The sequence below is a fragment of the Octopus bimaculoides genome, chromosome 14 (assembly GCF_046866305.1).
Source record: "Octopus bimaculoides isolate indiv1 chromosome 14, ASM4686630v1, whole genome shotgun sequence".
NCBI classification, from domain to species: domain Eukaryota; kingdom Metazoa; phylum Mollusca; class Cephalopoda; order Octopoda; family Octopodidae; genus Octopus; species Octopus bimaculoides.
The window spans coordinates 40651309-40678256 of NC_142941.1; the positions used below are offsets into that span (position 1 = coordinate 40651309).

Sequence of the window (26948 nt, forward strand, 5' to 3'; positions counted from 1 at the left end):
AGATTCTGTCAAAGTTTGATAGAAAAATATTTATGGAACTTTGAAACTGAAAGTTAAAAATGTGAAAATGTGTTACTCACTTTTTGTACATGGAAACAATTTTAAAGATTTGTTAAGTCTCCAAAAAATAATTTACTAGACTAGATATTTCAATTGTGTGTTTGTATGTATAAACCTTGAAAATTATACTATAATTAGGCAGGTTCATACTTTTTGTTTCTGTCCTCTTTATCCTTTTCCCCCTCTTTTTAAAAAAAAAAAACTGATAATTTTGTGAGTTTTTTTTTTGTTTGTTTCTCTTTCAAATCATCTCCAACTATGCAGTACAAAAATCATGTTAAATGAAATTATTTTAAAAGCAAGCAGTGGAAAATAGTGAATGAAATGCAAAAAAAAAAAAAACGTATATATATATATATATATATATATTTATATTTATAAATATATAAGATGAACACATACAATAGAATTCTAAGAGTAAGTAGAAAATAGAAGAAAGAAAGAAAGAAAAGAAACAAATCACTACTAAATAATGACAGGTGTGAATGTTTTTAAAATAAAATCAAATGTTGTTTATGTAGACACTGTCTGTAAATTTTGTTTCCACATCAGGATGAAAGTACATGTTTTTATTATGTAGTGAATTATTTATGTAAAAACAAAACAAAAATAAATACAAAACATACACACATATATACATACACACACACACACACATGCAGACACGCACACAACAAACTAACATTTATACCACTCAGTGCCAAGAAATACTGAAGAATATATTTTGATGACAGAGCAGACATCAGTTTGATTATAAAGTATATACTTCTATAAATTTTTAATAACATTTTCAAAACAGCATAGTATTTATTCCTCACTTTTAATAATTTTACAATATCTGTGTTGTTGATAAAAAGTACTTTTTTTTAAATATATTTTTGTTACTACATTTATTGTTTTGTTTTATATAATTGCCATGCTGATAACTATAGGGAACATGCACACACACACGCACACAAACACACAAACACACACATACACATACACAAATAATATTTTTTTGTTGCTTTAGAAACAACCACTTACTTGTTTCAGTATATGTTTTCCTGTCAGTCGTTAGAGAAGATGTGTATCCTGCTGTAGAGTTAGTTAAATAGTAACTGCTACTGTGGCATCAGTATTATGGTGTGTGATATAGAACTATGAAAGAGAGATCTGCAGTCCTATCAAGCAGTGTGCATATGTGTGTGTATGCAATGCCTGCTGCAGCCAATGACTAGCTGTCAGAGAGTCACATGGATAGAAACGAATTCTAACTTCAACTTTGCCAGCAAGTAGATTTTAACCTTATAATGAGACATTTGCAATTCTTTTAGTTCTTCTAAATATATCTCCTTTTCTCTGTATATATTTAGATAAAACCACCATTACTGTCAAGTTAGGATATGTTCTTAAATGGAATTAATTTAGTCCCTTGATTCATAGTGTATGCCTGACAGAAAAATTAAGTACTCTCTCTATTGTTGCAAAACTTTTATTCTATGCCTCTGAGAGATGAGAAAGAGTTTATCTGAGGACTTTGTTATGCACCTAGCATATAACTGTTATCTGACTAAGCGCATGCCTTCTACTGAAAGAAGGTATTGAAAATTGAATCACGTTTTTAATCAATCTTCTGTGTTAAGAGAAAAATATTATTGATTTTTCTCCTTAATATTAAACATTACATTTTTAGCTATTTTATTTTTCCACTTTCCATCAATTTTTGACATTTTAAAATGTTTTAAATTCATTATTAGAAGAGTTTTGTTCAGAGTAGAGGAATATAGGGTAATTAGTGAATTAAAATTAAAATTGAATGAGGAATAAAAACAATTGTTTTGAATGTAATTAAATCAAAAGGTGGAAAATTCTTTAGCTTTTAGAATATCAACTGAATTTCGAATATTGCTTTATACATTTTTAGCTTCATTCTTTTTCCATTAAGAATGTTTTATTTCATTTTCTCTTAGTATAACTTGTGCTGATTTAGATTATTATAGTAAATGCTTCAAATTTTTTCTTTTCTTTACTTTTCATTGTTTTTGTTAACACAATAACACTTTTTTCTTTCAAATTTCAAAAGTAATTAGTAAAAAAATGTTGATTTAATAAATGAAATTTTCAAGAGTAATAGGCTCTAAACACAGTAAGGATGCTTAGCAATTTGGACACAAATACTCAAAAATGTCAAACAGGAATACTGTATTCTGATAGCCAAAGTATAAATAGAACTTGTAAGTGTATTAGAGTGTATAAGCCACAGAGCAGACATTTTAAGACCATATCCAAGAAAGGCTACTTGACTGATTCACAAGTTCTTCTTCATCACACTTCAATTCTGGCTCATAGCCATGCTACCTCTTCTCCCTATCTTTTCTACTTCTACTATAGTGGCCTATGCTCTTGGGAGCTGGCTGGCTAATCTCACTGTTACATGTCGCTTCAAGCGCTCTATACTCGTTCATCTCTTTTCTTCTTGATTTTATCCAGTGACTCTATTTTGGGCCTGAGCCTTGCACACTTTATCCAGTCTTTCTTCCTTAGAATTTTGGGTTCTTTGGAAATACCTCCCAGCCTATTGTTATTTTTCCTACAGCCATCAGCCTGTAACTGCTTAAGAGAAACAGTAAGTGCATCAATCTCATCAGTCTTGATAGGCCTACAAAGGCCCAGCCCCTTCCACAAGATCTAACCAATAAATAATGATAATTGTCTCTGATTCAGACACAAATTCATCTATTTGTTGGATGGAGGTTGGTTGATACCACTGACTTCAGTACTTGACTGATACTTTACATTTTTAAATCCTGAGGAATGAAAGGTACCAATAATTTTAGCAGCAAGATTTGAAATCAGAATATAAAAAGTAAGAAGAAATACTGCAAAGCATTTTTTCTGACCCTCTAATAATTCTGCCAGCTCACTGTAACAAAGCCACTTGTAAAACATATGTTTTTTTGTTAACTTCACAAGGACATGGTTATAGTAAATATGTTAGTGTCTACTATCACTACAAGTCCAGTTTAAAACCACAAATTTTCTAATACTTTAATAATGTCCATATGCTGTATCTTCAAACTATATATTGCTTCAGTGTATTGTAAATGAACTCACTCTGTTATATTATGTGTGAAACTTGAAACAAGAATTAATTCTAAACTGCTGAGATTCTGAAGGTTTTTTTTTATAAATTTAAAAAGATAAAATATTTTTTTTCAAAATTGCCGTGACTCTTTGAATTACTTGAGTAATTGTAGTGGTGTGTATTCAACAAAATTTGATTGAACACAAACAATATTAAAATAGATTTTACTCAGTACTATCGGTTTGTAGAGACCATTTAAAATTCAGCTCACGCTAACATCAGAAACGAGTGGTATGAGAGATAAAATGAAATAAAATAATAATAATAATAATAATAATAATAATGATAATAATAAAAGCAGAGCAAAGAACTAGTCAACAAAATATGGACACTAATGTACTTGAATAAAAATGAAAACAACAAAGTATCAATATTAAAATAAAACATAACAAACACTAAACAAAATATTCAAATACAGACACAGAACTGCAGCAGGGAGGGAGAGGGGAAGGGGTTATTAAAAATAATCAGTTCCTAAAATCTGAGAGTAATTCCGATAAAATGTCCCATAGTCTTTTAATCTGATGATAATTCATAATGTATAGAATAAAATATAAAATAAAATATAAAATTAACAACAGCTCTAACTAAAAGAGGAAACAATGTATGTCTGTCTGTACACAGCCACACATACACAAGAATGCACTCATGAAATAATACTATGTTGCTGGTACATAACCATTACACCAAGGCATATATGGACGTATATAAGTAAAATAGAAGCTATAATGGCTTCATGTGTGTGCATATATGTATGTGTGTGTGTGTATATAGGTGTGTGTGTGTGTGTGTAAATATGTATGTGTATGTATATATATATATATATATATATATATATATGTGGTCCTATGTTCTGATTCAAATTCTGCTGATGTTGACTTTGCCTTTCACGCTTTTGTGGTCAATGAAATAAATACCAGTTGACCACTGGAACTGATGTAATCAACTGGTTCCTTCCCCCAGAATTTCAGGTCTTGGGGCTATAGTAGAAAGGATTATTATTATTATTATTGCCTTTGCACAGCTTCTAATGCTGGAGATGTACTACAGTGTCAGCTGTTAACTACCAGTGAACTAAGGTACCACCTCTTCTTTTTTAGCACCTTCCGCAGTATTCAAGTGGTTCCAAGCAGTGCTGTTTTCTGCAAGTGCACCTCCCATGTTGCAGCCCCTATTTGTTCCAAGTACTTCTCAAGATTTTTACTCACTGTTTCCAAGGCTCTGACAATTATTGGTACCACTACCACCTTTTCCATCGACCATAACTGCTTTACCTCCCAAGCTAACATGTCATATCTATCGACTTTTCTTTCTTACTTATCGCATACCTTGTTGTCAACTAGGCATGCTATATCTCTGATCCAGCATAATTTGCTTTCTTTCTCAATTAAGACTATGTCTGGCTTCCTATTCTATATCTCATGGTCACACTGAATCATTTTATTATTATTATTATTATTATTATTACCATTATTGTTATTATCATTTTAGTTGCTGTTGTTGTTGTTATTATTATTATTATTAGGCAGCGAGCTGGCAAAATTGTTAGCATGCTGGGCAAAATGCTTAGTGGTATTTCATCTGCGGCTATGTTCTGAGTTCAAATTCTGCTGAGGTCAACTTTGCGTTTCATCCTTTCGAGATTGATAAATTAAGTACCAGTTGGGCACTGGGGTCAATGTAATCGACTTCTCCACTCCACCAAATTTGCTGGCCGTGTGTCAAGATTTGAAATCATCATCATCATCATCAGCAGTAGTAGTAGTAGTAGTATCTTTATTAAGTTGGAGAGCTGGCAGAATTGCTAGCATGCCAGACAAAATACTCAGCAACATTTCTGAGTTCAAATTCTACTGTGGTGGACTTTGTCTTTCATCCTTTCAGGGTCGACAAAATAAATACCAGTTGAGCACAGGGGTTGATGTAATTGACTTCTTCTTCCCCTGAGATTGCTGGCTTTGTGCAAAAATTTTTGAACCATTATTATTATTATTATTATTATTATTATTATTATTATTATCATCATAGACGTCGCACAGTATACAATATCAGGAGGTTGTTGATTGAAGATATTGTGTCTACCAGGGGTTTGCATTGTTTGTCAAGTCACAACAAGGACCTCAGACAGACAGTACTTTAGGCAACATGCATGCAGTTCCAAGTAATGCTGACTTTTGCAATACACCTAGATTGTAGGGTATTTCTAAAGTTTCCAGATTTTTTTTTTTTTTTTTTTTAGATTGGGTGGTATTGAACTCAATGCTCCAATGACAATAGGGATAACCTTTATGTTTGACTCTCATAGCTGCCACATTTTAGCGATCTCAGTTCTCAGGTCTCCATATTTATCAAGCTTTTCTCTTTCTTTTATGATGATATGTTGATCTCCTGGCACTGCCATGTTAATTATTAGGCACTCTTCTTTGCCCCTTTATTATTATTATTATTATTATTGATGGCAACGAGCTGACAGAATAATAACTGCTTCGGACAAAATGCTTAGCAGCATTTCTTCCTTTTGAGTTTCAATTCAACCAAGTTGACTTTACCTTTCATCCTTTCAGGGGCAAGAGAATAAGTACCAGTTGTGTACTGGGGTTAATGTAATAAATTTATCCCTTGCCCTGAAATTGCCGGCCTTATGCCAAAATTAAAAATAATAATTATTATTATTATTATTATTATTATTATTATTATTATTATTATTATTACCTCCGTCTTAGAGAAGGTGGAGGTACTGTTTTCAGTCGTATTTGTTTGTTTGTCCGTAGACAAGATATCTCAAGAACTGCTGGATGGATTCAGATGAAACTTTCAGGGATGCTTGACCTTATGACTGGCACAAATTGATTAGATTTTGGAATCAATCTGGCACCGGACAAGGATTCTGGATTATTTTTCTTTTTTTTTTTTACTTAATTTTTGAGAGTCATCAGGTACGTTTTTAGTATTCTAGTTTGTGAGAGCAGTCGAGTTTATTTCAGATATCCACATTTTAAAATATCATCTCAGGTTAATCATTGAGAGGACGTTGGTATTGCCTTGGCAGAGGTTTGTGCTCTTGTTGTTGTTGTTCTTATTATTATTATCATTATTATTATTGTATTAAGGTGGTGAGCTGGCGGAATTGTTAGCACACCAGGCAAAATGCTTAGCGGTATTTCATCTGTCTTTACGTTCTGAGCTCAAATTCCGTCGAGGTCAACTTTTCCTTTCATCCTTTCGGGGTCGATAAATTAAGTACCAGTTGCAAACTGTGGTCGATCTAATTGACTGGTCCCCCATCCCAAATTTCAGGCCTTGTGCCTATAGTAGAAACGATTATTATTATTATTATTATTATTATTATTATTATCATTATTATTATTATCATTATTATTATTATCATTATTATTATTATTATCATTATAAGTTACATGTATCATAGTTTTTAGTTTCAAATATATACAACTGTTCAAACTAGTCATTTGAAGCTTTAGCTTCAAATAAACTATACACATACTAATTTCTGTATTGAGTTCTTTTCCCACTTCACATTTGTAAACACAGGCTTTCAACTGTCATCTTAATCTAAGTACAAAGTGGACACATATATTTACATAAATAGTGCAGATTTGAATATGCGTGTGTAATGTAGGTGGTATGTGTATGAATATATTTATGTATCTCTGTCTGCCTATTTGTATATCTATCTATCTATCTATCTATCTATCTGTCAGTCCCATGTTTCCGCACACACACACATACATACACACACATCATATGCGTGTGAATATATATATATTTTCTGCATATACAATATATATATATATTATACATACACACACATATACATACATACATAAACAAACACACACACACACACATCATATGTGTGTGAATATATATATATATTTTCTACATGTACAATATATATATATATATATATATACATACACACACATATACGCACATACATAAACAAACACACACACACACATCATATGCGTGTGAATATATATATATTTTCTACATATACAATATATATATACATGCACACATACATAAACAAACACACACACACACACTCATACACACATGAAATATAGAAGCAGAAAGAAAGACATATATAATATATATATTTATATAAGAGAACTGACACATAGTTGTTAACAAAGCTGTATGTTAGTTCCACATCTACTTTTAAACACATTCACATAGAAAATAGAGTTTATTATATATTAAGAAGATCTTTGAATGGTCTCAGTTGAGTTTAGTTTTTTTTTTTTATATTTGTTAGTATTTTTTTTATCATTTTATTTCGTTTTTATTTTTGTTTTTGTTTTGACTTGTCTTCTCTCTTTGCTTACTAACAATGAAGATCATTGGGTGAGCACCAGTATGACTGTTCTGGCTGAGAATCACAGCATAATGATTCCATTGACTAAGACATAAGTGACAAGCATATGTCTGTAGCTGTTACATCAAAGTCGTTCGCTCTATATTGGTTAGCAACCAATACTAATGAACTGGGTCCTTTCTTATCCATCAATGATCAGTGATCAGACAATGTTAAAACAGTTTCAGTGAAGAAGAGGTGGTGGTGGTGGTGGTGGTGGTGATGGTGGCAACAGCAGCAATCTTGGTGGTGATGGTGGTGATGGTGTTGTTGTTCTTTGTGGTAAAGATGGTGGTGGAGCTGGTAGCAATCATGGCTTTCATGGTTGTGGTTTAGGTGATGTTAGTAATGGCAATGTGGCAATGATGATGGTGGTAGTAGTGGTTGTGGTTATGGTGGTGGCAAAGCTAGTGGTAGTAATGGCTTTGATGGTTGTTGTATTGGAGATGCTAGTAATGGCGGTGTCGATAGTGGCAATGGTGATGGTTGTGGTGGTGGTGTTAGTAGTAGTAGTAGTAGTAGTAGTAGTGGTGGTGGTGGTGGTGGTGGTGGTGGTGGTGGTGGTGGTGGTGGTGGTGGTAGTAGTAGTAGTAGTAGTGGTGGTGGTGGTGGTAGTAGTAGTAGTGGTGGTGGTGGTGGTGGTGGTGGTAGTAGTAGTAGTAGTAGTAGCAGCAGCAGCGGCGGTGGTGGCGATGGTATTGGTGGCGATGGTGTTGGTGGCAGCAGTGGTGGTGGTAGTGGTAGTGGTGATACTAGCAGTAATGATGATGATGGCAGTAGTGGTAGTAGTGGTAGTAATAGCATTGATGGTGATGGTAGAGAGGATAATAATGGTGGTAATGGTGATGTCTGTGATGGTATCCTGATGGTGGTGGTGAGGATTGACGTGGTGGTGGTGGTGAAGAACAATACCAGTGGTGTAATGGTGATGGTGGTAGTGGTGGTGGTGGTGGTGGTAGAGGATATATGTTTTCTACAGAACTGCAATAAACACATTATATATAGAAAGTATACTCTGTGTGTATGTGTGTGTGTGTGTGTGTGCAGATGTGTGGGTGTGTGTATGTGGACAGAGGGATTGTCTGTTTATAGTTAAAGAACACAGAAACTACATTACAGAAAAAAAAATTTTAAATACCTCTTACAGCAGTAAAAATTGCTTACAATAATGTTACACTTCAGATTTTAAGATGAGTGAAATGAGATGTTGAGATGTTCATGCCATTCCTTTGAGCATTTGGTACAGTGAAAGAAAGATAATGGGGAAAAGAGAAAACAATAGTACAAAGTAAATATTTCTTTGTGATTTTAACACAAGGCCAGCAGTTTGGGGGAGGAGGGGATAAGTTGATTTAAATCGACCCCAGTACTCAACTGGTATTCATTTTATCAATCCCAAAAAGATGAAAATCCCTGGTGGGATTTGAACTCAGAACCTAAAGATGGATGAAATGCCACAAAGCATTTCACTCAGCGTGCAAACGATTCTGTTTGCTCACCGCCTTGCAAGGCCAATAATATAGATTTCAAATTTTGGCCCAAGGCTAGCAATTTTGAGGGAGCAGGAAATCGATTACATCAACGCTAGTACTCATCATCATCATCGTTTAACGTCCGTTTTCCATCCTGGCATGGGTTGGATGGTTTGACTGGGGTCTGGGAAGCCAGGAGGCTGCACCAGGCCCCATTCTGATCTGACAGTATTTCTACAGCTGGATGCTCTTCCTAACACCAACCACTCCAAGAGTGTAGTGCGTGCTTTTTACATGCCACTGGCACAGGGGCCAGAGGAGCTGGCATCGACCATGATTGGAAGGTACTTTTTACGTGCCACCGGCATGGAAGCCAGTCAAAGTAGTATTGGCATCAGCCACATTCAGATGGTACCTTTTACATGCTACCGGCACGGGGCTCACAACTACAATTTCCATTTGATTTGATTTGGTTTTGATATTGCTGATGTTGATGTACTTGACTCAATAGGTCTCCTTAAGCACAGCATGTTGCCCTACGATCCAAGGTACTTTTGAGTGGGCTGGTTATGCGACACTGATGTAGGTTACAGCTGTGGACTCACTTTATTTGCCGGGTCTTCAACTGGTACTTATTTTATCAAACCTGGAAGATGAAAGGCAAAGTTGGTAACAGTGGCATTTGAACTCAGAACCGAATGGTGAATGTAATGCCACTAAGTTTTTCACCCAGCAGGCTAATGGGATCTTTTTTAAAACGGGGGCCACATTTTTCATTAATGTTTTACGTAGTGTTTTTGGTACGGAAAGATTTTCAAACTTCGTATACTTATCTATTTTGTGTTATAGAACAGAAAAATATTTTTGTATTCGAATTTATTTCATGTAAAAAATTGTCTTATTTCGATAATTTCAACCAATCACTGACGTCCATTCAGTCGATATACATTAATTGCCGACTACATAAACAAACGATTCTTCATTTTATTTGCTTTTTTCATTTTAAATTTGCTTTAACCCTAACCCTAACCCTAACCCTAACTCTAACCCTAATCGTTTGTTTATGTAGTCGGCACTTAATGTATATCGGCTGAATGGACGTCAGTGTTTGGTTGAAATTACAGAAATACGACAACTTTAACATGGAATAATTTATGGATTTCTTTTTTTTTAAAGAAGACTAAGAGAAAAAGATGTTTTATATGACACATTCTACCAGTGTTCCAAGTTTCAAAGTGTTTCGTTAATGAAAAATGTGGCCCCCGTTTTAAAAAAGATCCGGCTAATGATTCTGACAGCTTGCCACCTTGTAATATCAGTAATATTGAGGGTAAGGGGAAGTTGATTACATCTATAGCAGTACTCAATTGGTAATTATTTTATTGACCATAAAAGGATTCAGTATAAAGTCGACCTTGGTAGCATTTAAGCTCAAAACATAAAGGGCCAGAAGAAATGCTGCCAAGCATTTTGTCTAACAAAGTAACAATTCTGCTAGATCACTGTTTTAGAGCAATGTAAATAATAAGATATAGGAAGTTTTAGAATTTGAGCGTGAAGAGTACCAAAATAATAAGTTTAAATCTTGGCACAATGCCAGCAATTTCGGGGCAGGGTCTAAGTTGATTACATCAACCCCAGTATTCAACTGGTACTTATTCTATCAACTTTGAAAGGTTGAAAGCCTCTATGGAATCTGAATTCAGAAAGTAAGAACAGATGAAATGCCACAAAGCAATTTGCCCACTGTGCTAACAATTCTACCAGTTCACTGTCTTGAAGAATTGCTAAATAATAGTTTCAAATTCAATTACAAGGTCAGTAAATTTGGGGCAGGGGATAAGTCAATGACTTAACTGGTACTTATTTTATTGACCCTGAAAGGATGAAAGGCAAGGTCAACTTAGGCAGAATTTGAACTCAAAATGCATGAACAGACGAATTACCACTAAGCATTTTGCCTGGTGTGCTAATAATTCTGCCTGCTTACCACCTTGAAGAATACCTAAATATTAATAATCATTGTTTTTTTTCAATTTAGTCATAAAGCCAGGAGTTTGAGATGGAAGGGGTTAGTTGATTAAATTAACCCCAGTAATTGACTGGAACTTTATTTTATAATCCCTGAAAGGATGAAAACTAAAATTTACTGCAGCAGGATATGATCTGTGTGTGAAAGAAAATCTGGAAGAAATACTACAAGGCACTTTATCTCTTGCTCTAACACAGTGTTTCTCATTCATTTTTTACCTATGGACCTCTTTGATGAATAATTTATTCTGGTGGACGTCCATAGCCATTCAGCATTTAAAAACTAGTTTTATAGGTACTTCTTTCAAAATTTCTATTTTGCTTTCCTCACGTTTGTTTCTATGGGTTTGCAGTAGCTCTCTCTCTCTGAGAAAACATGCTTCAGTGGCCAGGAACATGTTGAATTATGTAAAATGTTAGAGAAAGAAACGAAGCTGTTTCTAGCAATAAATACATTTAAAGCAAAATTTTGTCATGAATGCTTAAAATACTGTGGATCCCTAAATCCCTATTTTGCTTGTGTGGACCCCCAAAAATCTTATATAGACCTCTAGGGGTCACATGAACCTTGGTAAAGAACCACTGCTCTAATGATTCTGCTTGCTCACTGCCTTTATCATAATCTTTAAGCAACAAGGGTAGCAATTTTGGGCAGCAGTTTCAACAATGCCATCAGCTTAGTACTTGAATAACACCATATTTTATCAACCGCATTGGTATGAAATTTAAGATTGATCTCTATGGGATTTGAACTCAGGATGTAAATATCTGCATGAAATACTGCTCAGCACTTTTTTCCAATAATCTAATTAAGGCCAGCAATTTTGAAAAAGTGGAGCTAATCAATATCATCAACCCCAATACTTGATGGGTATGTTATTTTATCAATGCTGAAACAATGAAAGGCAAAGTTGATCTCACCAGGATTTTAGCTCCAAAGATAAAGAGCCAGTACAAATATAGCAAAGCATTTTCCCAACTCACTGCAATGATTCTTTCAAACCATCACTCTTATATTGATGATGATGGTGATGGTGGTGGTGGTGGGGGAGTATAGTTTCAGACAGCAGTATTTATTATTTTAAACTAGCATAATCCTTAAGAAGATAGAGTTATGCAGCTGAAAAGAACTATTATCTGTCTGTTTTTCTATCACTGCCTCTCTCTCCCTCTCTGTCTCTTTCTCTCCCTCTAAATAGATAGATAGGTAAAAATAGACAGGTATATGTATATATCATCATCTTCAACATCATTCAATGTTCATTTTCCATTCTGGCATAAATAGAATGGTTTGACAGGAATCCAAAATATATATCTATAACTATACATATTCATATATATATATATATATATATATATATATATATATATATATATATATATATATATATACAAACACACATATGTGTGTGTGTATATATGTGCATGTGTGTGCGTATGCATATATAGGCGAAGGAGTGGTTGTGTGGTAAGAAGCTTACTTCCCAACCGCATAGTTCTGGGTTCAGTCCCACAGTGTGGCACCTTGGGCAAGTGTCTTCTATAGCCTCGGGCTGACCAAAGCTTTGTGAGTGAATTTAGTAGACGGAAACTGAAAGAAGCCCGCTATATATATATGTGTGTGTGTGTGTGTGTGTATGTATGTGTGTGTGTGTGTGTGTGTGTGTGTATTTGTGTATGTGTCTGTGTTTGTCCTCCCACCATTGCTTGAGAACTGATGTTGGTGTGTTTACGCCCCCATAATTTAGCGGTTCGGGAAAAGAGACCGATAGAATAATTACTAGGCTTATGAAGAATAAGTCCTGGGGGTCGATCTGTTCAACTACAGGTGGTGATCCAGCATGGCTGTAGTCAAATGACTGAAACAAGTAAAAGAATAAAAGAATATATATTTACATACAATAACATGTACACACACACACACACACACACACACACACACACACACACACACAACATGCTTCTTTTAGCTTCTGTCCAAAACCGTGTGGTTGGGAAGTTAACTTCTTAACGCCACAACACCTGTACTTATATCTTTATAAATAAATCTATGGTAGGCTTATATGCAATGCTTGTCAACCAAATTTACTGATAAGCTTTGGTCAATGTGGGGCTATAGTAGATAACACATGCCTATGGAACCATTAAGGTCGACTGAACATGAGATGAGACCATATGGTCAGAAAGTGAACTTCTTATATACCTGCACATACACGGTGGATGATCACTGTATAAATACTCCAAATACTCCAAGTTAATGGATCCCATGAATGAAGGAGACTATTATGGAAGACTTGAGATGAAATATTGAAGGGTGATCTGAAGATGCTGCATTTCACCAAAGAGATGACAAAGGAATGTGACCATCTGATTGATGACTAGTGTTGCTGCAAAACACCTGACTGCTTATTGCAAAACATATCCTGACATGTGTGTCATGTTTAAAGGCTGAAATGCTTTGTGCTCTGCAATGTGCACAAGACACATTTTGCTGTCTCACTTTAGCTAAACATCTTTCTATCTTTTGACTTTCTGGATCACTCTGTAGCTCACTTGCCACCCCCATCAGTACTGTGTATGAGAGACTCCATTAGTTTTTGCCATTTATCTGACATTAAATAATGATGATGATGACGATGATGATGACGACGATGACGATGACGACGATGATGACAGCAATGGCAATGATGATGACGATGTCAATGGTGGTGGTGGTGATAGAATTATATAATGATGATAGAATTATTGGAGATGTATGTAGAGTTGAGTTGGTCAGTTGGATAGGTACTATATAATATGTCAGAGTACTGGTTCATTAAAAACAATGAGGATATTGGATAGGGTCCTTAATTCATATACTTGCTTTAGTAATTCCAAAGGCATCACCTTTTCTGTACTGGGGCCAGCTGATAGCTCAGACTCCATTAAAGTGACACATATGTAAAACAATCTTTCTAGCGCTGGTACCATAAAGTAGATTCTGTAAAGAATTTGGCAAATTGAACAGAGAATGCATAAGGTATTGAGGCACCTTTATTTGACCTCTCTAGTATTGTTGACATGAAAACACACCCAGTACACTTTGTAAATTTGTAAGCAATAGTCAGGGAATCCACCCAAAGCCAAAATCATATGTTTCAGCCTCAGTCAATGGGAGAAGCAGCTCTCAATAAGAGATGGCACAAACTTTGATGGCCCATCTGACTCATGCCAACATGGAAAGTGGATGTAAAAATGATAATGATGATGGTCTCACACACACACACGTGCCCACAAGCACACATACACATTCATCATATGAGCAAGTACTAAAAGCATTTACTCAGGCTAGACTGATGATTTGCTTCATCCCCACAATAAGTTTTTCACTTCTTTTAATTACCGTTTCAGTCAATGGACTGTGGTCATGCTGGGGCACCACCTTGATACTGGGACACCACACTTGGGTGATTTTTGTTCATACAAATATAGCAACATAAAAACACTTCTCTCTACCCCACTCTTTCTCTCTCTTTGTTTGCCTGTGTTTCTATCACATTAATAGTATTTCTTTCTCTCTCTCTCCCTCTCTCACTTTGTCTGTCTGTCTTTCTCTCACACTAGAACTCTTCTCTCTCTCTCTTTCACACACACAAATAAATATACATACATCTTACTCTCTTTTTTCTCTATCTCTCCCTCACATACTAATACTCTCTCACTTACATACATAGTAATGTAATACCCTTCTCTCTCTTTCACTTTATCCCTCTCTCCCACTCTCATCTTTCACACAATAATAGAGAAAGAATTATCAAGTATATATACACATGTGAGCATACAGAATTCTGGAATATATTAAAATTATAAAACAAAAGTAGTTTTCTTCTATTTTTTTTCTTTTTTACATGAACAAAACGCTTCAGACTTATATGAAATGAAAATTTGACTGTGCAATGACATCTTGAATTTAATTAGGAATAAAAATACAATGAAACCAGTTCTAAAACTAAGAAGTGTATGTTGATGTCAGCACTAAGGCTTGCCAAACTTCTTATGATGACATTTGCCACTTCACCTTTTAGCAAGAATATTTCCAATGAAATACATCATGTTTCAACTACGTTTGAAAATAACCAAGAATTTAGTAAATTAACCGAGTTTTACTTTATTAAAATGGTGTTTGAAGCAAAAATTTCTTTAATAAAATAAAAATAGGGAGAGGTTTGATTTAAATATAAACATTTTAAAGTGACAGGTTTTATATCATTGAACCAGGGTTGGTCTCAGGTAGGTTAATATCATAACATTTAATATAAGTGTTTAAACTGTTATCTGGTTTGAGTAGAACATGTGTGTGTGTGTGTGTGTGTGTTTAAGAAGTTTGCTTCTAACCATGTGTTTTGGGTTCAGTCCTATTACATGGCAGCTTAGGCAAACGTGTTCTGCTATAGCCTTTGGCTAAACAAAGCCATGTGAGTGGATTTGATAAACAAAAACCTGAAAGAAGTCCATCATCTATGTGTATGTATACATGCATGTTTGCTTTGTGTGTTTGTGTATGTGTGTGTGTATGTGTGTGTGTGTGTTTGTGCTTCGTTGTCTTAATATTAGCGATAGTTGTAAATGAGTGTCACAGTCATACAGATTGTGTAATTTATTTCTAATCTTCCTTGATACACACATTTGTTAAAGGGAAAATATTACCTTGTTTGGAAACAGGTAAGGGTTAACAACAGGAAAGGCATCTGATTGTAGAAAATCTGTTTCAACAAATTCTGTCTGACCCATGTAAGTTTGAAAAAGTGTATGTTAAAAGGACAACGACAATGATGATGATGACAATATATTGTCAATATATTGTGTGTGAGTGTGTGTATGCATTTTTGTATGACTGCATACACAGACAAACACATACATATGGAAATACTTACATACACACATACAAGCACACCACATACGCACAACACACAACAACACTTATAAATATATGAAACAGAATAGCAAATTGTAGAAAGTGGAATTCAGGAAGAGATTTCTGCCATATATCTAGAGAAATTCTAGACTTGGCCAACTAAGTTTCACACATTAATGTTGTAATTAAAATAATCATAGTTATTAATTCGTTAATAGGATGACAGATATTAAATGAACCAAATAATATGGAATGGTAGTTATGGTGGACAGATGATGCATGCTTCATATATTAGTTGCGTAGATTCCATTATATTTATTAGCAAAGCTGAGCAAAACTATTTATATGATGATGAAGAACTGAATATGACAGTATGCAAGTTTATAGTAGATAGCAAAAATATATTGTATTTATTGTAAGGCCAGTCAAAATGAAATTACATGCATGGTATTAATGGTAGTATTGAAATGTTTATTTTAATGCTTGCATCTAGATCTCCAATTCCTGTTTGGTGAAAACAATATTATTTAGCAAAGTAATGAACTATGGAAAATAAATTAAATATTTAAGAAAAAGTAAAAACAGCTGCCATATTTAGAGTTAAGCAATCATGATAAAACATCTGGCCTAATATTAATATACAGCAGTTAAATTTTAGAACTGAAGGCAATATAAAGGAAATTTATAAAGTAATTAATTTGAAAGAATTACCTTGTAATATGTTTCTGGAATATTTCCAGAGTTCAAAATAATAAAGATGTTCAAATTTTGAAGTATTCATATTGAATAATTAAATTTCTAATGAACAATTCTTTTATGTCATTTCGTATAAAAGCAGATTTTAAAGATCATTCTACTCAGTTTCACAAGTCATGTGTGTGTGTGTGTGTGTGTGTGTAATTTTATTTGTGTATATATATATATATATATATATATATATATAAAGAATTTTATATATAAACATATATATATGTATATCTATCTATCTGTCTATATATATATATATATATGTATATATATACATTTATACACACATTCTAGTTCTCAGAGTAAGAAGGAGTGGTCTTATATATCAATGACCTAGAGAAGAGTAGCCAATTCCATGAATCAGAATTTGAATCATTGTTACTGACACCACTTGTTCAGAATCTGACCAACATTACACCCTCTAAGGTAAATTTTGCACAAATATAAATATTTTCAAAATAGAGGTTTTTTAAAATTTCTTCATTGTTTCCAGTGTAAACAATGCTAAGAATATATTCCCAGTCCAAAGAATCTAATTACGAATCTGCAAGTTTTGGCAAAGCTGGCAATGGCTTTGAGAAATTGAAACTGTTTCTTGTGGGTAGTTCCCAAAGCTGGAGAGGGACATTATAATTGCTACTGTTTAATAGATTTGACTTTTGAACATCATTGTAGCTTGTATTTCGCATGTTATTAGATTGGTAGGAACATCTGCTTGAGTCATTCATGTTCTTTGATCTGCCGGGTGTCCGAGGCAGGGACTTTTGATCTGTATCGTGGAACTTTTCAAGTGAACATGATTTCTGACCTGAAAGATTAAAGTGGTGTAGAATGTGAAGCTTAATACATTACAACTCCTGAGAATAAAATGGTATTTTCCCCCCCTTTTAATCTCTTGCGAGTGTAGAATCAGTGAAATGTCTAGAAACGGTTATCCTCTATTGCTTTTGAATAAAAGTTGAAAAACTAATTTGATGAATGAAAAAGCTGACAAGAGGCTGGCAGGAATGTGATATCCTATCTAACAATCTGAACCGGATCTAAAGCTCAAATAAGGATGTGAGGTTGCAAGGTCAGATCAATGCATTTCTAATAATTTAATTATAGTCACTCGAGGAGATGAAAGAGTTTTGCAGGGAAATTATTAAATACTTATAACTGCAAATTCTTTTGATGGTAATTAAAGAATATTAACTAATATTGATACTACTGGTTGTAAATAAGGAATATTTAGAATGATTATAGACACTATAAGGAGAAAAGGAGATATATTTATAAGAATTAATCATTGTGGTGGTGGGAGAACGTAGAATATAATATATGCAACAGAAGTGGTTGCAATCAGTAGTGAGTACGGAATGGATGTAATTGTCAATAATTGCATCAGAATATACATGAAATCATTGTAATAATGAACACTATTAGAAAAGAACATAAAATATTCAGAATAATTGAACATAATACTGCAAGTAGTTATAGAATATTTGCAATAATTAAAGATTTTACTAGCAATGACCTCTGAATGTTTATAAGAAACGATATAATTAGAACAAATTAAATATTTGCCATATGGATAATATTAATTAAAAAAAAAACGTGGAATATATTTACACAGTCATGTGAAAACATATTAGCAATGCATATAATTTTCCAAGTCACAGTAAAGCATTTTCAATCAGGAAGGAAGTCTATCCATGCTGATTATACCTCACCAATTAATTATTTTCTGCTTTCAGACAACTATGAAAGAAAAATAATTTATCAGAGATTTTGTGAAGTACAACAAATAGGAACCTGGATTGGAAATAGTTTTTTTTTAGTTTTTGTTTCTGTCTTTTTAATATATTTTTTCTTTGTAAGTCAGACAGTCCTTGGATTTGATTATGGAAAACTAAAATATTCAGTTTTCTCAGACTATTAAATTAGTTATCTATTAAGATATAAATGCTATTCAAAGAACCAGAATACGACTCAAAGATAGGTGACAACTTGAGCCAATGAGGGAGCTTCTTGATAGAGGCATTTGCTTGATCTTTTAGCAACATCAGTCATTTCATCAAATTACAAGGAACAACACAACCTAAATATTTGATATTGTCATAGGGCTGTGTGGTGAAGGAGCCCACTTTGCAACCACATTGTTTCAGGTTCAGTGCCATTCTTCAGAACCTTGGGTAAATATCTTCTCTGCAGCCTTGGGCCAACCAATGCCTTATGAGAGAATTAGATTGATGGAAACTACACCAGGCTTAAAAAGTATGTATTGTCATTGATTTGTTTGTTCACACCCTTCAAGGTGGTGTCCCAGCATGGTTGCAATCCAATGACCAAAGTAAACGATGAATGATTAAGAAAAAAATGTTCATAGAATAACTGTGATACCAAGCATGTTGGGGTACTCTGTGCGGCTGACATTGTGTGGAAGAAGGACTGGGTAATGTGATCAATACAATACCTGGAGGTGATGCTGGGAGGGTGGAGTCAATATAGGTGACAGGAAGAGGAGATATTAGTGTCCTAGGTGTGTCTGAATGTATGTAGTACAAGAGTAATCAGTTCTGCAAAGTAGAGTATATTGTGGTAGCAGAAGAACTGTCAGTGTAGAAACGGTATGTCAGTAGCCTAGATTTTTGCCAAATGTTGGCAGCAACTTCATGCCTTTCAGTCAGGTAGTTATCTATTGGATATATTTTGTGATATTTTCTTTGTGACTGGAATAATTTGATAGACAGAAACTGTACTGTGTGAAAGCTTATCATATGTATGTACATAAAGGCATATATGTATGTATATATATATATATATATATATATATATATATATATATATATATATATATATATATATATATATTATTTTTTTTTTTCTTTGTAAGTCAGACAGTCCTTGGATTTGATTATGGAAAACTAAAATATTCAGTTTTCTCAGACTATTAAATTAGTTATCTATTAAGATATAAATGCTATTCAAAGAACCAGAATACGACTCAAAGATAGGCGACAACTTTTTTTTTTTCTCCAATTTTTTTTCTCCGTGTTTTTCTCCCTGTCTCCGTATTCTTTCTGTTGAAGAGCGTAGCTCGAAACGTCAAAGACTTTCCGTATTCCCGAGCGTCATACTAATATATACTTTTGTTATTTACACCACCTGTCCTCGTCTGTTGTCATTATTTGTATATTCTCCCATATATATATATATATATATATATTGTATCTATGTTTGTTTGTATGTAAGACTGTGTCATAAATATCTATATCTATGGCAACCAGTGTATCGGGTTGTGTCTATTTATAACAAAGTATGTTACATAACAATTCAATAAAAGATATCAACAAAATAGATATCAGACTGAAATAAGCACTAGGGATGGGGTTACATGATCAACTAAAACCCTTGCAAGACATGCTACAGTATGACTGTAGTCATACTGAAAAACATAAAAGAAAACTGCAAAACATAAAAGAAAACTGCAAAACATAAAAGAATAAGACACCTATTCAATAAACATTGCTTTCATAAATATTCATGAAGCTGTTTTTGGTTGTGTTGTCTGAAGCAAGAAAAGAAAACAAATCTTCTTTGGAAAGGATGTCAGTCTGTCACAGACATATTTTTTTCACAATCTAGTACTTATTTCCATGTCTTATGAAACAGGTGTATCCACAATTAAGTGTCTACATTCTTCTTCTGATAATATTACATCAGGCATGATGATAGACATCCTATATATTACATTAATTACAAGGTTTTGAGTGGCTTTGTCCCTTCATTTATGTCTTTCAGAGATAATGATGTCTTGTGCAATTGTTACTCTTCATAAGATTACAGTAGCTGTTGTGAACTATACTCTCATTGACCCATGATGTATAAACAGGACTAACATAGTTTATTTAGGATTCTCAGCTGAAAAAGTCTTTGAGATAACAGCATCAGCAGAACCCATAAGCAAAATTTGTTCAATAATACTGTGTAACTAAATTTTTATTCTTATTTTGTCTTTGGTCAGTGTTATTTCCTATTTGCTTCTATCTAGAAATCAAAGGAAATGTCAATTATTCCTTTCAAATTTTGCTTTTGTGATGTAGACATCAAAGTTTTGAAACTGACCTATTTTCCATTACATTTAAGACCGATTCAGTGCTAAGTTGCTGAAGCAGAAATATCGTGATAGCAAATATTCTGCTCAATACCACAGATTTGCTTGTGAGTTGCTTGACCTTAACCACTTGAGCATGTTCCTTAATGGCTGCCAGTGTGTGCATCTCTGATCATGAGTAGGAATAGTGGAGGAGCATCATAGCCATGTATTGAGAGGGATTCTTTGGGGTTCAAATAAATGTAATAAAAGCAAATCTTCAAGGAAATATTAGATATTTTTCATAGTTTCCAGGGGTAAGCAAATAAGAAATAACAGTTGCTACCCAAGGACAAAAGTCAGGTTACACAATGTGAATTATCCACATTAATAGAATATAACTGAAAAAGAAAATTACTGCTTTTTGTCATACCGCAAACTATTAACTTTGGAGGATGACATCGTTAGGTAGTTTACATCCTAAGGTCGTGTTTCTCAACCTTTTACCCTTAAATAAATTACATGCCTCAAGGAACACATGCACAAAAAAATGATATACCATATCTTTCTCATATATTTTTCGTCATAGTACATGTGATAAATATCATATATATATATATTAATGGTTGTTATATTTTTTGATAACATAACAGGTTTGATAGGATGATGTCTATATTACAACATTACAATAACCAATAATATTTTGCGCATGTGTTATAATATTACGATCATGGAATTAGCATTGGCTTATCTCATTCTTTCTTGTGGAACCCCTAGAACCTTTTGCAGAACCCTAGAGTTCCAGGGAACCCAGCTGAGAAACACTGTCATAAGGTGTTCCTACCAAAAGTTACCTAGACAGCTGTGGGTAGAAAGAGTTACTTGACAGATGCAGCCATGGCTGTGTGGTTAAGAAGCTCACTTTGCAACCATGTGGCTTCGTGTTCAGTTCCACTGTGCAGTACCTTGAGCAAATGTCTTCTACAGGTTGACCAGTGCCGTGTGAGTGAATTTGGTAGGCAGAAACTGTGTAGGAGTTCATCATGTGTGTGTATGCATGTATGCCTGTGCATGCCTGTTTTGTGTTTGTGTGTGCACATATGCATGCATATGTATCTTTGTGTCTGTGTTTCTCCCCTGCCACCACTTCACAATGTTGGTTTGTTCACGCTCTTATAACTTAGCAGTTGAACAAAAGAGAGCAATAGAATAAGCACCAGACTTGAAATTTTTAAGTCTTGTTTGACTAACCCCTTCAAGTTGATGCTCTAGCATGGCCTCAGTTCATTAACTACAGCAAGTAAAAGATAACAGATAAAAGATTGAGATGAAATCAGCAGAAGGGTTTTATAAAATTTTCAGAGACCATATACAGCAAGTAGAAATGTTTTAGTTGATTCCACAATGAATTTCATCTAATCAGAATGAAATGGACACTTTATAGGACATCTTCCTTTTGCGACCATGGAACAGTCCAGGTTATGAGTCACCTGCTCGTTTTGCCTCATATTGGATTCTCCTTATTGTTTGGATGCTTTGTGAAATAGCACAAAGCATACATACATTTCATGAAAAGAAGGTTTGATTTAGATGAGTAGTAGTAGTAGAGGTGGTGGTGGTAGTGGTAGCAGCAGCAGCAGCAGTAAAATCATTACTCACTCAATAATAATAATAATAATAACAACCCTTTCTTTCATAGGCACAAGGCCTGAAATTTAGGGGAAAAGGGTTAGTTGATCACATCAACCCCAGTGTATCATTGGTACTTAATTTTTCAACCCTGAAAGGATGAAAGGCAAAGTCAACCTCGGAGCAACAGGTGGAATACTGCTAAGCATTTATATGACGGGCTTCTTTCAGTTTCCATCTAACAAATCCACTCAGAAGGCTTTGGTCAGCCCGAGGCTATAGTAGAAGACACTTGCCCAAGGTGCCATGCAGTGGGACTGAACCCAGAACCATGTGGTTGGTAAGCAAGCTACTTACCACACAGCTACTCTTGCGCCTATCTGCACCACTTCCAAAAAGTAAAAGCTCTGAAGCTAAAAGATGCATTGAAAAGACATTAAAGACATCTTGCTTCAACAAATCTTCATTATAATGAATGTTGTTATATATTCAAAGTGACAAATTTTTCAGAAGACAGAAAAAGGAAAAAAAGGATCTAAGAAATTCTTTTGGGATTTTTACTCTCGTGAATCTTTATTTCAGCATTTTCCAAGCTGATGGACTATTTAATTAATAACAGAGGAGTAGGTTCTATGTTGATTAACAGAATCATGTTGATTTGTGCTATAATTACTTGCAGCAGCAATGGAAAAAGAAAAGGGAAGTGAAAAATGCGTTGCTAAAGAAAAGTACTTAAAATTCATTGACAGTATTTTGTATATGTTTTTTTTTTTCCCCCACTTGTTATCTAAGACTTTAATTAATTGATATTTAGCTACTTTCAATTGAATTATTTATTTTTTTAAGAAAGAAAATTACAATTTTGAAATGTTTTTTTTTTTTCGTTAGTTATCTTCTAAATTCAAATCACTATTTTCGTTATCATTACATATGATAAAAATGTTGTGATTCATTGGAACCTATAAATGGTATATTCATTTTTATACAGTCCACATTTTGTTTTTTACATTCACTTTGGCCTTCACTGCTAAAAAATACTTTTAATTACCAGCATTCTATGTGTGGTTTTAAAATCATGTCAAAATTAATTTATGTTGCAGTCCTCACAAAAATTTTAAAATTACTCTGACATTACAATAGTTCAATATTCGTTTCAAATTTTGGAGGAAGGGGATAAGTTGATAAGATCAACCCCAGTGCTCAGCTGGTACTTATTTTATTGACCCCAAAAAGGATAAAATGTAAAGTCAACCTCAGAGGAATTTGAACTCAAAACATCACGATAGACAAAATGCCACAAAGCATTTTGCCTGGCATGCTAATGACTCTACCAGCTCACCCCCACTACAACAGTTCAATATTGAGTACATTACACTTTTTTAGTACCATGGTAACATACATTAACAAAAGTGAACATAAATCTAAAAATCAACAATTTTGTTTCTGTGAAGAATAAAGTAAAGACTAACTTTTGTTTCCATTTCCTTTTACCTGATCTTATTAACATCTAAAAAAAAAACTCTTGGATTTATCATCACAGTTTTGTCAATTCAGTATTTCACCATTTTACTCAATACTGGAATGTACTGTTTATATAGGTTAGTTTTAGCAATAACTCATCAAAGAATTGTCATTAGTTAAAACCTCGTTGCAATTTTCAACAAAGGAAATGATTCAAGAAAATATTTTGCTAATGTATTCATTCATTGATAACCAATATAACCTAACTACATGTCATTGTTATGTCTATAATATTTGAGTATCAGCATAAAAATGTATGAGAAAGCTAGATTTGCTTAGAACAGCATGCCACTGAATCAACATCAGAAAACAATGAAATTTATTTCATAATGAACCCAAGTTGTTCAGTCTGATCTTTTGAGGAAACGCCACATGAAACAAAATAACAAAGGCAAAGTAATTGACACTGAAACTATTTACATATGAAAGAGCTAAAACCTTTCAGATCTAATATTGAATAAAATGCCCAATTTATAAAGAAAAAAAAAATAAATAAATTAGTCTCTTCAAAATCCATGGCAAGCCAAGAGTTTTTAAATCCTTCTTGATGTTGTATGATGCCTTAAACAAAAGTTATTTCAACAATATACCTGCAGCCAATTCCTTAACTCTGCAATGCATAATCACATTACAATACAACTACTTTTTGTCAACAGGCCATGCTCTACTTTATATTATCCCAAAACAAGTCAAAAGAAGAAAGAGAGCCCATCACCTTCGAAATGATATCTGGACAAATTTCTTCAAGGGAAACAAGACAAGCCACCTTATACATGGATATTTTTCAGTCAACTGGAGTTCCCTACTTGAATGGGCCATAACACCTGAAAACTTGACTTGAATATGATTTAACAAATTCCATCAGGTTATAGATGGTCTAGACCGATTCTGGCTTAAACATATCTAAGTTAATCTGTAAGCCAACATTTTAAGGGACAGGCATGTTTTAGACAGAAAAAGCAATAGCAAATAGATACATGGTGAAGTTGACATGGTTGAAGTAAAGAATAATAAAAAGGGTAACTATAGATAAAAAGAATAACTATAGATAAAAAGGGTAACTATACATTTGATCATAGGACTACAGAATCATGGCTAACCTTACAAAGGCAATGACAGGAGACTGAGACCTTTGGAGATATGCTGTGATTGAGAAGACCTGGCAACTAAAGTGAGATCGCAACCACATATGTCCAGCCCAGTTAAGAGTACCCCTGATGCGTCGTGCGACATGATATGCTTGAGAAGACCTGTTGAGTCAAGTAAAACCAATATCGTAGCTGTGGCCAGTACCCACTGACTGGCTCTCATGCTGGTGGCAGGTAAAAAGTACTATCTGAACATGATCGATGCCAGGCCCACCTGACTGGCTCCTGTGCTGGTGGCATGTAAAAACCACCCACTACACTCTTGGAGTGGTTGGCGTTAGGAAGGGCATCCAGCTGTAGAAACATTGCCAGATCAGATTGGAGCCTGATGCAGCCACTGGCTCTCCAGATCTCAGTCAAACCATCCAACCCATGCCAGCATGGAAATCAGACATCAAACAAGGTTGATGATGATGATACACACACACACACACATACATATACACACATATATGGTATGTGAAAATATATTTATATATACATATATATATATAAACATGTATATACATATGTATGTGTGTGTATATATATGTTTTGTAATATGGTATATATGTTTACATGCGTATATATGTATGCATGCATGTATATATACCAAAGTGTGCTTATGTACAGCCAAGTATAGGAACAATCAAACATTAACTGAAAGAGCATTCAATACATCATTTAAAGAGATGTTTAGATAGATAGTGTACTGAATTTATTTTTCACAAGAAAAAGTTTCACAGTGACTTTGAAGCTTCTCCAGTGACAGCATGATACAAGCTTAGATTATTACATGTGTGTGTGCACGAGTGCGTGCATGTGTGTGTGTGTGTTTGTGTGTGTGAAGTAAAGATATACAAATTAATGAGAAGAACAATCAAACACTGCAACAAGTATGACCACCTTGCAGTATTTGTTTCATCTATGTTTTGCAAGTAGTCAGCATCATCATTATCATCTTTGTTTCAATGTTTATTTATACATGTTTGTATGGGTCAGGTAGAGTTTTATTGAGGCAGATTTTCAAAGGCTGGATACCCTTCCTGTCAACCAATACCCTTAACTGTTTCCAAGCAAGGAAATATTTCCTATCACCAAACATATTGGAAATGAATGACATTGATTGTTATAGATATAACATAGTGCCTGGTCCAAGAACTGAAACTCACAACATAGTGACCATGAGCTGAATACTCTAACCACTAGGCAACGGCCCTTCACAGGATAGGATATAAGAAAGACTATATCAATGTTCTAACAAATATTACTAGTTTAAATTCTCCTCAAAAATCACTGTAAAACACAAGAGAAATGAAATGAAGTATCAAACTTTTACAATATAATCAAGTAGTTTGCATTTCTTTCTCTTTTTTTTTTTTTCATTTTTAAAACATTCTTTACTTTACTATGATCAAAAAGCAACAACACTGCTTTCTCTCTTTTCATTCACTTAGATGGAGGGCACAAGCGTGAAATGCGAGAGACTTTTTACTCCTCATGGTAACTGAACATATCATGAACTCTTCCACAAACTCTGCTATTTCTGTAATGGACAGTTGCCTTATGCAATGACTGTGTTATTTACACTTGCTTTACAAGACACTTTCAGCATGGGAAGTCGAGGGAAGGATAATTTTACACCCAACAACTGAAGTATTGAATAATTGCCTTATGAAAAGTAAAAAAAAAAAAAAGATTAAAATTATTAGAACATTTAAATTATATGGCCTGTTGCAATAGAGACAAGTGTTTTATGGACACTTGCATTTTATAACATGTTCTAGTTACTGAGACATTTCCAATAAAAATATTGCAATATTGTTTGATTTTGACCTATTAATTATCGCCATATTAATCGATAGACGAGAAACAATATTTAGGATT

At 34.0% G+C, this 26948-nt stretch overlaps 1 protein-coding gene across 8 annotated transcripts in view; it reads right to left on the minus strand.

Annotated features, from left to right (window-relative positions):
* Positions 1-26948, minus strand: part of LOC106872380 (protocadherin beta-15) — a 348275-nt gene that overhangs the window by 264613 nt on the left and 56714 nt on the right. For 2 of the 8 annotated variants that reach the window (XM_014919357.3, XM_014919358.3), the window contains exon 1: positions 1087-1612. The exons of 1 other annotated variant lie outside the window; for it this stretch is intronic. The gene's annotated coding sequence lies outside the window, so the exon portion shown is untranslated. Of the gene's footprint in view, positions 1-1086; positions 1615-16673; positions 16864-26948 lie in introns of those variants that run through there. 5 more of the 8 variants (XM_014919359.3, XM_014919360.3, XM_014919356.3 and 2 more) reach the window with 4 other exon arrangements.